Consider the following 12533-nt stretch of genomic DNA (forward strand, 5'->3'; position numbering starts at 1 on the left):
CGTGGTGTCTTTCTGGGAAGTGGGATGTGGCCTGCTGTTGGCCGGGATCATCTGGTCCCACCACTGTCAATGCGATTTCCCATCGCATGCCACCAGGAAAACCACAGTGAGGATGCATCCTAGCTGGCTGCATCGCAACTTGATATGCCAATTGCTCAGCTGAAGACGGTAAGAAACTACAGAGTCGTGAACGCAACCCAGTCCATCACGTGAACCCGTCTCCCATCCACTGACTCTGTTTATGCCTCCAGCCGCCTTGGGAAAGCGGGTAAAATAATCACAGACCACTCCCATTCGGCTTACTCACTCTTCCAACTTCTTCCATCGGGCAGGAGATACAAAAGTCTGAGAACACGCACTAACAGATTCAAAAACAGCTTCTACCCGCTGATACCAGACTCCTGAATGACCCTCTTATGGACTGAACTGATCTCTCCACGCGTCTTCTCTACCGAGTAGCGCTGCACTCCATATGCTTTACCTGATGTCTATGTATTTAGATTGTGTATCTATCGTATGTCTTATATTTTTCATCTATGGAATGATCTGTCTGGACTGTATGCAGAAAAATACTATTCACTGTACCTTGGCACACGTGACAATAACCCCAAATCAAATCGAATCCAATTCACCGTTGGCGGGACCGTAAGATCCCACCGGTGTGAACAGCTGGAAGATCTCGCCCATTGTTACAATCCCAGTTGATGCTAAAACTAGGTAGGAAGATCCCAGAATGGAACCTTGGATCAAAGAACTGTAACTTTTCTTTTTTTGAATAAAACATGGAGGAACAGAATCACAGGATCACTGATTAGTTTTAACAACAAGGAAAATATATTTATTAAACATGAAATGCTGGATTATTATACAATATTTCTTTACTACTGCCTTAGCCTAACAGATATATAGAGATTTTAAGATACATCTTAAGCTATGCTCACATTAACACAAAGTCCCTTTTAAGCACACAAATTACTTGTGGTCAAATACACACACTCTGCTCTGAACCCAAGTTAATATCTGTAATTTTCTCCACAGAAGCCTTCCCCCAAGCCCCCCCCCCCTTCCCCCAGATGATTGTCACATGAGAGTTTTCAAACTTCTCTCCCAAAACCACTCTTCAAAATATTCTCTCACAATAATGCTTTCCCTTAGTGGTTTGCATTCCGAAATCCAATCCAGGTTTTACAAATGACTCTTTTAAACAGAAGTTCTGCTCCACATTTAATAGCAACCCCAGTTCAGGATTTTTCACTGACCTCTTCAGGATTTCTTTGTCTTGACTGCTGGACAAACAGTTCATAATTGCATTAACTCTCAATTCATAGACTATATTAAAATTGAATCAAACATTCCATTTACCTCTGAAGTCGGCTGTGCCACTTTACATCTAGTTCCTGCAATTATTTCTTTAACTTATAAACTTTGGTCGCGGTCTAACAGAAGAGTTTCTAAGTGTCATTGTGGCGGATTTTGCTGGAAGTTTCACCCCGGCTCTGTCAGCAGGTTCCCTGCAATACTGCATCTTTGACATTGTCTATATATATATGTTTCTGGAACCCACTCTTCATTCACCTGAGGAAGGAGCAGTTCTCCAAAAGCTAGTGATTCGAAACAAACCTGTTGGACTTTAACCAGGTGTTGTAAGACTTCTTACTGTGCTCACCCCAGTCCAACGGCAGCATCTCCACATTATAATTATTTTAATCGCTGAGGAGCTGAATTTGTTGTCTTGATCGGCTCCTCAGAGATCGAACCACCATTTTGAAAGGGTGCACAATCTCTAAGTGGGCTTGTGGATCGTGCACACACCCCCATGTCACCCCCCACACAAATAGGCATTACCCCACTCCCCCAAGTGATGACACCCCGCTATGAGGTCTCTGACGGGCCCCCTTTTCAGGCTTTCCCTCGTCCCTTTTTGGGCCCTTCACCTTCCAGGATGCCCACCCTTCACCTCCTCCAACCTTCCCGAGGCCTCTGCATACACACCTGCATCTCCCCCACCTTCATGTTCCTCCTTCTTCTCCTTTCATGGGCATGGACCCCCTCAGGCCCTGGCCCTTGGCAATGCAACCCTGACAGCACCACCCTGGCAGTGCTCCTGTCAGCTTTGCAGTGCCACCTGGGCACCTTGGTAGTGGCATGGGGCAGTGCCATGGTGCGATCCTGGCAGTGCCAATGTGCTGACATTCAAGCAGGAGGGCCAGGGGGCTATGCTGCCCTGTCCCTGAGCACCCACGGGCCTCTAAGGGCCCGGGAGACACCCAGTTCCATTAGAACTGGTCCACGTTTGTGTGGACCAGTACTGAACGGCAACCGACTGGGGAATCCCTGGCGAGGCCAGTCGATGCTGGGAGCCTGATAGATTCCGAGTCAGCATGCCTAAGCGGGTTTTAAACTTACTTAGGCATGCGAGGCCTGGTCCTGTCCACAATGGGTGGATTCCTGTTTGCGACACCTCATGAGACCAAGGAAAAACTGGTGAGGCAGACTGGCTGTCGGGAAGCCTGCGGAAGGCCTCTCCCGCCATTTACTGGTTGTGTTGCTCTCCCGTTCGGGTGCAATGCAGATGGTTGATTGCGCATTTGTTTACTCTTCCTTGAGTTGTTCCGAACAATACCTTGGTCTCTATTCTCTTAACCACCATTTTGTAACCACCACAACACTTGGCCCACAGAGTGATTAAGGTACTGGAGCCGTAGGTTCAAGCTGCCAATAACTTTTCTGGTGGTCCCATAGCTATTTATTGTACGTACGCTACTCAGGTGTGTTTGGCGTTGCGGAGAGGTGTGATCAGCTGGGTGGGTGTCCCTTGTCCCCTTGCCTCCATCCTCTGACCTATCCAGATGGATATTATAGTAAGGTGATGGATAATTGTCTTTGAATGAAAGTTTGATTGAAGCTGTCTGTAAATCCAGTACAGACTTGGGTAATCTGTTGGTGATCACACACCAGTTGGGTATTGATGGATTAATAACCTTCCCTGTCAAGAAGAGTCGCTCCTGTCCTGATAGTGTGCAGTTAATAATGTTCTGTATAAAGGGCTAGCAGGCCTCAGCTACAATCCAACCACTCATTCATTCTGGCTGTCAATGTTCATCAACAATGTACTCATTGGCTCTGGTTAAGAGGGCATTAGTGACCTGCTGTGCATTGCAGATCTGAGGGATAACATTGATGTCTCCTCTATCGGTCTAAAAAGAGCCCAAGGGGAAAGTTTAGGGCAGCGGCAACCGTCACAGCTACTCACAAAGGATAGTCCTCTTATACAGCAGGTAATAAGGCAAGTGGCAGGATTCTGCATAGATCTATAACTGCCCGACTAATAATGCACAGCCTCCCGAGACACTGTTCCCCTAAATGCCCATGAACCTTGTGGACTGGGTAAGACATGCACTACCAGCCTCCATCACCTGCCATGTGCTATCAGGCTCTGATTCTACTCTTCCTGGTTGCTGCTGCTGATCCATCCAGAATAATGAAATGAAAATGGGAGCCATGATAAGCTGAATCTGTTTAGTTTGGGGGAGCAAGACAAACATATGAAAAAGAAGTGATCTCTCAGCTCAGAAATGCACTTGGAATAGACAACAACATCAACTTATATAGCACTTATATATCACTTTTAACATAATGAAACATCCCAAAGCGCTTCACAGAAACATTATAACACAAAGTACAACACCAAAACACATAAGGAGAAAGTCAGATGACCAAAAGCTTGTTTTAAGAGGTGTCTAAAGGAGGAAAACAAGGTAGAGAGGCAGAGGTGAGTAGAGAGGGAATTTCAGAGCTTGGGATCTGAGCAAATGAAAGCGTAGCCACTATGATGATAATAATAATAATCGCTTATTGTCAAAGTTAGGCTTCAATGAAGTTACTGTGAAAAGCCCCTAGTCGGCACATTCCGGCGCCTGTACGGGAATTGAACCCCCGCTGCTGCCTTGTTCTGCATTACCAGCCAGCTGTTTAGCTAAACCGGCCCCTATGATGTACGATGGAGCAATTAAAATTTGGAATTCATAAATGGAGAGAATTAGTGGAGCAAAGACATCACAAGGATTTGTTGGGACGGAGGAGATTGCTGCGGTAGTGGGGGGGGGGGGGGGGGGGCAAGGCAATGGAGGAATATGAAAACAAGGATAAGAATTTTAAAATGAAGACTTTGCTTAACTGGGAGCCAATCAGGTCAGTGAGCACAGGGTGACAGAAGAACAGGATTTACTGCAAGTTAATATACAGGCAGCAGAGTTTTGGATGACTTTGAGTTTACAGAGGGAAAGATGTAGGAATCTAACTTGGAGTGCCTTAGAATAGTTGAGTATAGAGGAAATAAAGGCACGAAGAAGGGTTTCAGCAGCAGATGAACTGAGACAGGGGCGATATTGCAGAGGTGGAAATAGGCATCCTAAGTGATGATGTGGCTATGAGGTCAGAAGCTCACATCAGTATCAGCAGTAACACCAAGGCTGCAAACAGACTGACTTCATCTCAAACCATTACCAGGGAGAGGGATGGGATCTCAACAGAGTTTGGAGCAGAGACTGAAAACCATAGCTTCAGTCTTAACAATATTTAATTGGATACATGAATCACAAAGAAGTAGAAAATCCAACTGATCTATATTAATGGGGGTGGGTGCCCTTTTAAATTCTCCCACAGGTCATGTCAGTCAGTCTGAGGTCAAACTCATAAGGTATTACTGAGTGGATTAACCGTTGGGCATCCAACCAATTAAAATTGCATATGGATCAAAATTCTGCCTTGGAATTGCTATTTAAACACTTTCTCAGCCACCCACAGGTTCCCAACTGAATCAGTCACTCAATTAAGATCAGAATCGGGGATTTTACAATAAGAATGGGGAAGTAGATTTCCCCAACTTTAACAGCCCACATGCCAGGGTTAAAATTAAGGTCCCAATGTTTCGTTTCAGGTCCCCATACTTCCTTCTGCTCACTGAAATAAATGCAGCCTTTTCTCAGCTACCGAGAAGCACTGAGATGGGCACAGCTTTTAAAACTGTGTTATGAATTTAAAAAATAAATCCTAAGTTTAGAAATCACTAATTTGGGGATTCCTACTTTCGTTGTTTTTTCCCCCGCAGGCATCCTCCATGTTACATCGGCCCAAGAATGAAAAAAATCAAAGTGGAATAAATTTGGGTCTGAACAACTCCTGCTGAACCTTATCATTTGTGGAAGTCATTCATATTTTGAAAACAGCAATAGAAATGTTGATCATTTGCAATCAAACATTCTAAACCGATAACAACCTTGTAGAGAAAACTTTCACGGTGGAATACAGGGCCAAGAAAAGTACGGATTAACTTGTGAAAATTGCTGAAGTTGAAATAAGCGTCTGTTTCAACTGAATTAGAAAAATGTAAAGTGAGGAACTAAAGTAAATAAAATTGTAATCCGTCTACAACGTATTACAATAACATAATTTTATGTTCTTCAGCACTCAAAAGAACAAAAAGTTGGAATGTTGCACTCCATGTATATAAATGCATGAATATAATCAACACCAGATCCATAGGCCAAAATGCAACATAATATATGTACTAGGAGTACATTATGTAATGTCTCAAGACTTGGTTATGAAAGGATTTTAGTTATTCGGAAATATTCCAGTTGAAAAGAAATGGAAATATTCAGGTGATGCCAAAGTAACATTCTGTACCACATCATGTCATGGGATAACCCACAAGAATCTTGCTACCATCCAGGAAATAGCAGTTTGCTTGATTGGCATCCCATCTACAAACATTCACTCCCTCCACCACTGATGCACAGTGGCGGCAGTGTGTACCATCTACAATATGCACTGCAGCAACTCACCAAGGCTCCTTAGACAGCGCCTTCCAAACCCACAATCGTTACCATCTAGGACAAGGGCAGCAGGCACATGGGAACACCACCATCTACAAGTTCTGCTCCAAGCCACTCACCCATCCTGACTTGGAAATATATTGGTGTTCCCTCACTTTCACTGGGTCACAATCCTGGAACTCCAGCACTGTGGATGTACCTACAGCACATGGACTGAAGTGGTTTAAAAAGGCAGCTCACCACCACCTTCTCAAGAGCAATTAGGGATGGGCAATAAATGCTGGCCTAGCCAGTGACACCCACATTCCACCAATTAATTTTTAAAACAACTAAAATGAAACCAAACTACACATGAAGAGAAAAGTCAGCATTCACTAATAGTCTACAAATATGCATGAAAAGTTTCAGTCACCAGAGAATCTACAATAATACATTTATTTCAAAGTGCAACTTCTCCTCTGCAAAAAAACCCAAAAAGATTTAAAGGAGTAACTTGACCAGCTTCTTTCTAAGTCCAGAAGTAGCTATCTGTACCTAGACAGGCAGACAATAGTACTGTTAATATTATTATTTTTTAAATGCCTCGGTACATTCGCAAGGTTACTGAAAATAAATGACAGTCATAGGCACAAGTGAGCTAGCTATTTTAAAAACTTTTTAAAAACTGTATCACTCCAACACAATGGAACATATTCACTGCACTGAACTTGCTCAGATGGGAATAAAATTGAGGATACATTTTGAATGAATTGTGCTGTTTAATCTTTTTTTTACTATAGTTTATATAAAGGCCAGAACCACTAACAAAAGAAGTTGCAGTCCCCATCGAAATGTGCAAAGGCCATTTGATTCATTTCACTGTGCAGAAAATCCAACACATTGTTGCGCTATGTAAAAATTCAATTCAGTTTTCATACACTGTATTTGCAAGTTCAAGTACAACACAAAAACTGCACATTATCTCTTTCCATCAGACACTGGTTACATACGTACTGTTCATTTCTTATTTGCAATCCTCAGATTTTCCTTGTTACATATTTCTTCAATTTTGTTTTCAAAACTGTTGCTAGGTTACATTATATGTAAGCAATGGTCATGATAAGAAGCTGCTTTAACTAAGCATGCATTTGTTGCTGCTTTTTCTTTTGCTTTGTATGGTTCATGTTCCTGATCTATTTATAGTCAATGAGGAAGCTGTACTAAATACTAGGATGTGTAATTCCATGAATATTTAATTTGACATATGGTGGAATTCTTCTACATGCAATAAGTTAAGAAAGTGGCGGGGGGAATTTCTACATAGCGAGACGTGAATACAACAAGGCCAGCTATTTGATTACTCTATAAGGAAAGTAAAACTGTGATTCAGTAACCATATCTATTCGTCGGGACATTGGAAATATTTTAGTAATATGTGGACTCCAAAGTATATTTTATTTTAAAGTATCGACGAGATACTGAAGTATGCTTTCCAAGTTTTATCGGCAGTGCTCCAGTTGCAGTATTTTAAAATTAATTCTATGGTGCCAAAGGTAGACAGTTTGAAATTGATGCAGCTGGTTTGATAAAATTATTGCACACTGGTTATGCTAGTGGATCTTTACAGTTTTGCTACTCAGCATTTCAACCACAACCAAAAGTTTGTAGTGAGGTTCACAACCTGCTGCCTCGCAACCCTATTTCTCCATTTTACTACTTGGTTGTTTGCCTTATTCTTCATTTGTATTTGTTTTCTTTATTTTTGACAAGACCAAAGGAAAATTTTGCTCCTGAGAGTAAAATGTACTGGTCGAATTATATAACTAGTTGTAGATAAAGTAGCACCCCTGATTATTCAAAAAATCAGTTCATGATAAATAATCTAATGCATTTATAAACACTGGGTTCTTTCCTCTCTATCCACCATGAAACCAGAAATGGTCCGACCCCTAGCATGTTATATATGTCCATAAATGTAGCTCACAAGATCTAAAAATTCTCCAACTGTCTGGCTGTATTATGAAAATTACAATGCAAGAAACTGTCCTTAGCATTTTAAAACTGTCAACTTTCATTCATTTTACAAGTAACAAAAGCGTTCAAATCCACATTCAATATGCATTTTACTACTATTGAACTATGCTGTTAAAAAAGATAATAAATAAATAATAATTACCTTACTGGAATGTTTGGTGACACATCAGACATAAAGGAGTCGGAGAGATCAGGGACTTCCTATCTACTGCAGTCAGAGTCTGCACTCTGAACTAGGCCTGAGACTACCAAGAAAACATCCCAAAAGCAAAAAGAAAATCCACCTGCCTTACATATTGCAGTGAATCCTACAATAAATTGTTCAATCCAGTCCATAACAATAAATTTCAACAATGGCCTTGATTTTCACCACTCCCCACACCCCCCTCAACCCAATAGTTTTTCCATTTTTCTAATTGCACATTTCACCTGTGTTTCCTGCTTTTTTTTTTCAAACCTCCCGACGATTACTACTGTTCATCTGTATGCTAATAGGTTCTGCCACATGGACAAAGTGATAATAGTTCTAGTGGAAATATCAACAGGCCAAGGCAGAAACTCTAAATTCATAGTGAAGAACAACAATAAAAGGGAGAAAAAGAGTAAGTGCACATACTCCGCGACGGCTGCTGAATCAAACACAGTCTCAGCTTAAGGGCATCAGACAGACAAGAGACTGCAGAAAGCTAGCTATGTAGCATGCATCGAATATGAGCTCCCTTAAGAGACAATCCTTTTGCAGCAGTTTAAAATCACTAGCATATTGCTGACTTACCTCTTCCTCAGCTACAGTCTTACATCAGGGAAAGTTGTATTCCATCCAGATCAAAATGTGTGGCCAAAATTTCATGGATATCAGAACAATGGAAGCAATCGTGACAAGTGTTTCCTGACACTGGCATCAATTCTATGGTCGATCCTACTAGACCATGGTTTGGGATTGTATACCTTGTGCTACTGATACACTACCCACGGGTCCTTGAATCTCTAGAGCTGTGTGTGCCTAGTATTGTGTGCAGTACTGTATATAATGTAATATAGGGAAAAGCTGGATGCGTGACCAAAAAAAAACCTATCCTCCTAATTTAAAACTAAAAGTTCAAAATTTTTCAAACATCTGGTCATAAAATTTCATGCACATTTCCGGTGTATAAATCAAATCTAAAAAAAAAATAAAATGCAGCAACTGCAAAAAGAAAATTAGTGTTTGGAGCTTTAGAGACACCACAGATTACAGTAATAATCTCTGGTGATCTGCATCAGATCATTACTTTTTAAATTGGATGATGTCTATGAATTATTTGATTAAACCTTAGAACACTAATTTACTTTGCACCTTACACAAAATATATTTGCCACTTCCTATTGTCAACCAAATTATGCTCCTAAACTTCAATAGTCTGACCATCTAAAAACAAATCCAAATAGGGTATCCTTATCTGCAAAAATTCTAATGGTACGACCATAACACAAAAAGCAGAGAATAAACAATATGGTGGACATTGGATGTTTAACATTAAAATAGTTACACAACTTTGTTACCTGTAATAAGAGATTTAAAAAATATTTTTAAGTACTGCAAATGTATCTGTTCAAAATTACTGAAATATAATTATGACATTATGTTTCACTAAGTACTAACCTCCACTAATTTATGCATAAATCTTTATGTGCTAATATCTCCGTTAACAATATAATTTATCCAATACAATACAATACTTATTGCTTTGATTTGAAAAGTTTAAGAGTGAAAAAGTTGCACAAATAATTTAATCAGGTATACAATTGAGAGTTCAAAAATAAAACAACATTCTGAAATAATGCTGGACTTCTCAAAATATATTCTGCAGCTATAACAACAAGGCACATGCTGAATGTTTTATTAAGCCCCCAACACAATGAAACATCCTTAGCTAACAAATCAGCATGACGCATAACTAAGGTAATGCAAAAGAGTCATTCTCAGTCTGCCTGTTAGCCAGTAGGGGGTCAGTCAGGGCTCAGAACACCAGCCATGGACAGCTCCCGGTGCTGACAGGACATTCAGACACAATTTCCAATTGAAGCCACCCTTTAAAATAGCCTGCAGATGGACTGATGCACAAACTAAATAACAATGTTCACAGAATAATTGCAGTGAAGCATAAATCCCCAAATAATCACATTAATTAAATTAATCTAGGAATTAGAAGCAGTCAAAAGTTACCTTGCAGGGAAAAAAATAGTACCGATAGGCTTAAAAGGGTGAACTATAGCAGTATATTTTATATTTTATCCTGAAGCTGTCACTACTGATTTCCAAGCTTACAAGCAATTGAATTAATATTCTGCTTCTGCAGTGCACATCAGCTTGAACGTGCTGAGCAGTTCCAGAGTAGAGCAATACAAGCTTTGTAAAGTAATAATGCATTTCTAAAAGAAACAGTGCAAGTTATAATTGTCTCCATTAATGTGATGAGATTTAAAAGTGAAAAATATTAAGTCCAAATAATTCTGTTTTATTTAGCTTTGGAGAACCACCAAGGTATTTTAATTATGTTTCCCTTAAATATATATTAGCCTCGACTCAGAATTATTTAGAACTTTGCAGCATTCAAACCAATTCGGTGAAGATCCAAACAAAATAAGTTGAGGGCAGCATTTTGAGAGTTCTATCATCCAAGTCAAGTCCGATACCTTCTATTTACTTCTTAAATTTATTGACTTTAATTCTAAATATTGGCTCTTTCACTCGCTTGCAAATTGAGAGATGCCCAAGATATATTTAAGTGTTTGTTCTACAAAGTACTGGGCTTTCTTTGCCTATAATCAGTTAAGTCAGCTATTTGAAAATATGGCACTAAAATATTTGTATGCACATGTAAACATAAAACTTCCAAGCACTTTTAAGCTGTGACCTGACTTCATACCAGCTACATCAGTTCAACAAATAATAGATCAGTGACCAACTTTTACCACAAGATTAGAAGGTAGATGACTGACTGTAGTATCAGAAAGGACAAGGTGTACAGCTATCATTGAAACCAACAAACACAACTGAAGACTGGAGCACCAGATTCAATAAACAAACTCAAAGGACATTATGCAGCATATTCACAGAGTGCACATTTTCTAATTACATTCTTTTTCTTTAACCACTACCCGGATACAAATCTGAAATGGATCACAGCTGGCATTGCCTGTGTTATCCCTACTTTCTCGCAGTTACTAAAACACAGCACAGATCACAACTTAAAAAAGAAAGGAATCTTGTCAAATCCATATCAGAAATATTTGAATATGAGCAAACTCTTCAGAAAAATTGGGAACAAAAAAAAGAGAACTAAACTACACCCACCACAATAAGCAAAATACTGTGACTTGAACCAGATTGCAGGGAACAGCACTCTTCGCTGTGCAGAAGCTTAGGTAAAAATGTCGCCTTGGCAAGGATGACAAATGCAGCACGATAGGCTACCAGGCCTAAGGGATCTGTTATACTTCCACATACATCCACTAATGCACACACTCCCACTCATCCTCTCGATAGGCTTTTTTCACATCTTTTTACCAGCTTCAAATCCCCGGCATATGACCTTCTGTTAAATAGATAAAAAAAATGCTTATCAGTCATGCAAATGAGGCTGAATTCATTTTCCACAACAGATGGCCTCATAGATAATGATGATGGAACACAGAAAATTGAATGTCTCTTGCTTTGTGGCCATGGCAACCAAGAGCTGAATAATATCAATAATAAGAGTTGCTGTATAATAAGGGTGTCAGTTCTGAAATTCACACACTCTGAAACAGGTATAACGGGCAAGTTAATTCGTATATTTGAATTTTCTGCTTTTATGAATGAATGATTATGAATTTTAATACAAAGCATCACCTTGGTCGCCGAAGCACTCTGTTTCTAATCTTTCTTTGTTGAAAACTGCATCTTTTTTTTGTTTTTGATCGAGTGGAGGAAGGAGTTCACTGTATCAGGGTGGGTTTTGATTTAAATGCTAGGTTTTAATCCGTGCTTGCTGCAGTCTGGCTGATACAGAATGCTGCAATGATGCAACGGTGGCTCGCCTCAGGCTTCCACCCGGGTTCTCAAGGGGCTGTCCTGCAAAATGAATCAGCAGACGTCCTGATCAAACTGATTAAAATGAAAATGGCAAGGCACACGTCTGGGCGGAACTGCCGTGCTTCACTGCCTGACTGGCAAGCACGCCGGCAGCACCTCCACTAATGGCTGATTGACACTGTGTCCAACAGCCCAAATAAGAGGTCTGCAGTATTCTGAAAACAGAGCAAATCCTGAACCGGCGGCAAAGCCCTTGCTACACACACATATATATAAGAAACAAATTGTGTGACTTCTCCTCCCTCCGCTGTGTCTGCCGTTTGCTCGGCGTGTGCTTTTGCTGCTAGCTCTTGTGCATTTTAATTCAGGAATCAATAGAGCCGCTCTAATGGAGGCTCCACTTTTCCCAGCAGCTGCAGACGCCAGTGCTCAAAACAACGACTGACGTCTGTGGAGGTTTTCAGCTGATTGGGCACTGCATCGGATGTTCTGTGAACCGAGGAATAGGAATCATTTACAGTCTGTTTTTTTTAAAAAATGGCAGCTTGGATTTTTCAGTCCAGGGGAGAGTGAAGCTGAACCCCTTACACACTCGGCTGCTTCGTGAGGCGCAGTGTGCGGGCAAC

General features: G+C 40.5%; 1 protein-coding gene across 11 annotated transcripts in view; it reads right to left on the reverse strand.

Moving 5' to 3' along the window:
- The window catches only part of LOC140410506 (myelin transcription factor 1-like protein), a 676895-nt gene extending 664808 nt beyond the window's left edge, over positions 1-12087 (reverse strand). For 2 of the 11 annotated variants that reach the window (XM_072498674.1, XM_072498670.1), the window contains exons 1-2: positions 11725-12087; positions 11188-11428 (exon numbers count right to left, since the gene is read on the reverse strand). The gene's annotated coding sequence lies outside the window, so the exon portion shown is untranslated. Of the gene's footprint in view, positions 1-8625; positions 8908-11187; positions 11429-11724 lie in introns of those variants that run through there. The other 9 variants (XM_072498673.1, XM_072498667.1, XM_072498678.1 and 6 more) reach the window with 7 other exon arrangements.
- Positions 12088-12533: the final 446 nt, after the last annotated feature.

This window comes from Scyliorhinus torazame, chromosome 4 (assembly GCF_047496885.1).
Source record: "Scyliorhinus torazame isolate Kashiwa2021f chromosome 4, sScyTor2.1, whole genome shotgun sequence".
Lineage (NCBI taxonomy): Eukaryota > Metazoa > Chordata > Chondrichthyes > Carcharhiniformes > Scyliorhinidae > Scyliorhinus > Scyliorhinus torazame.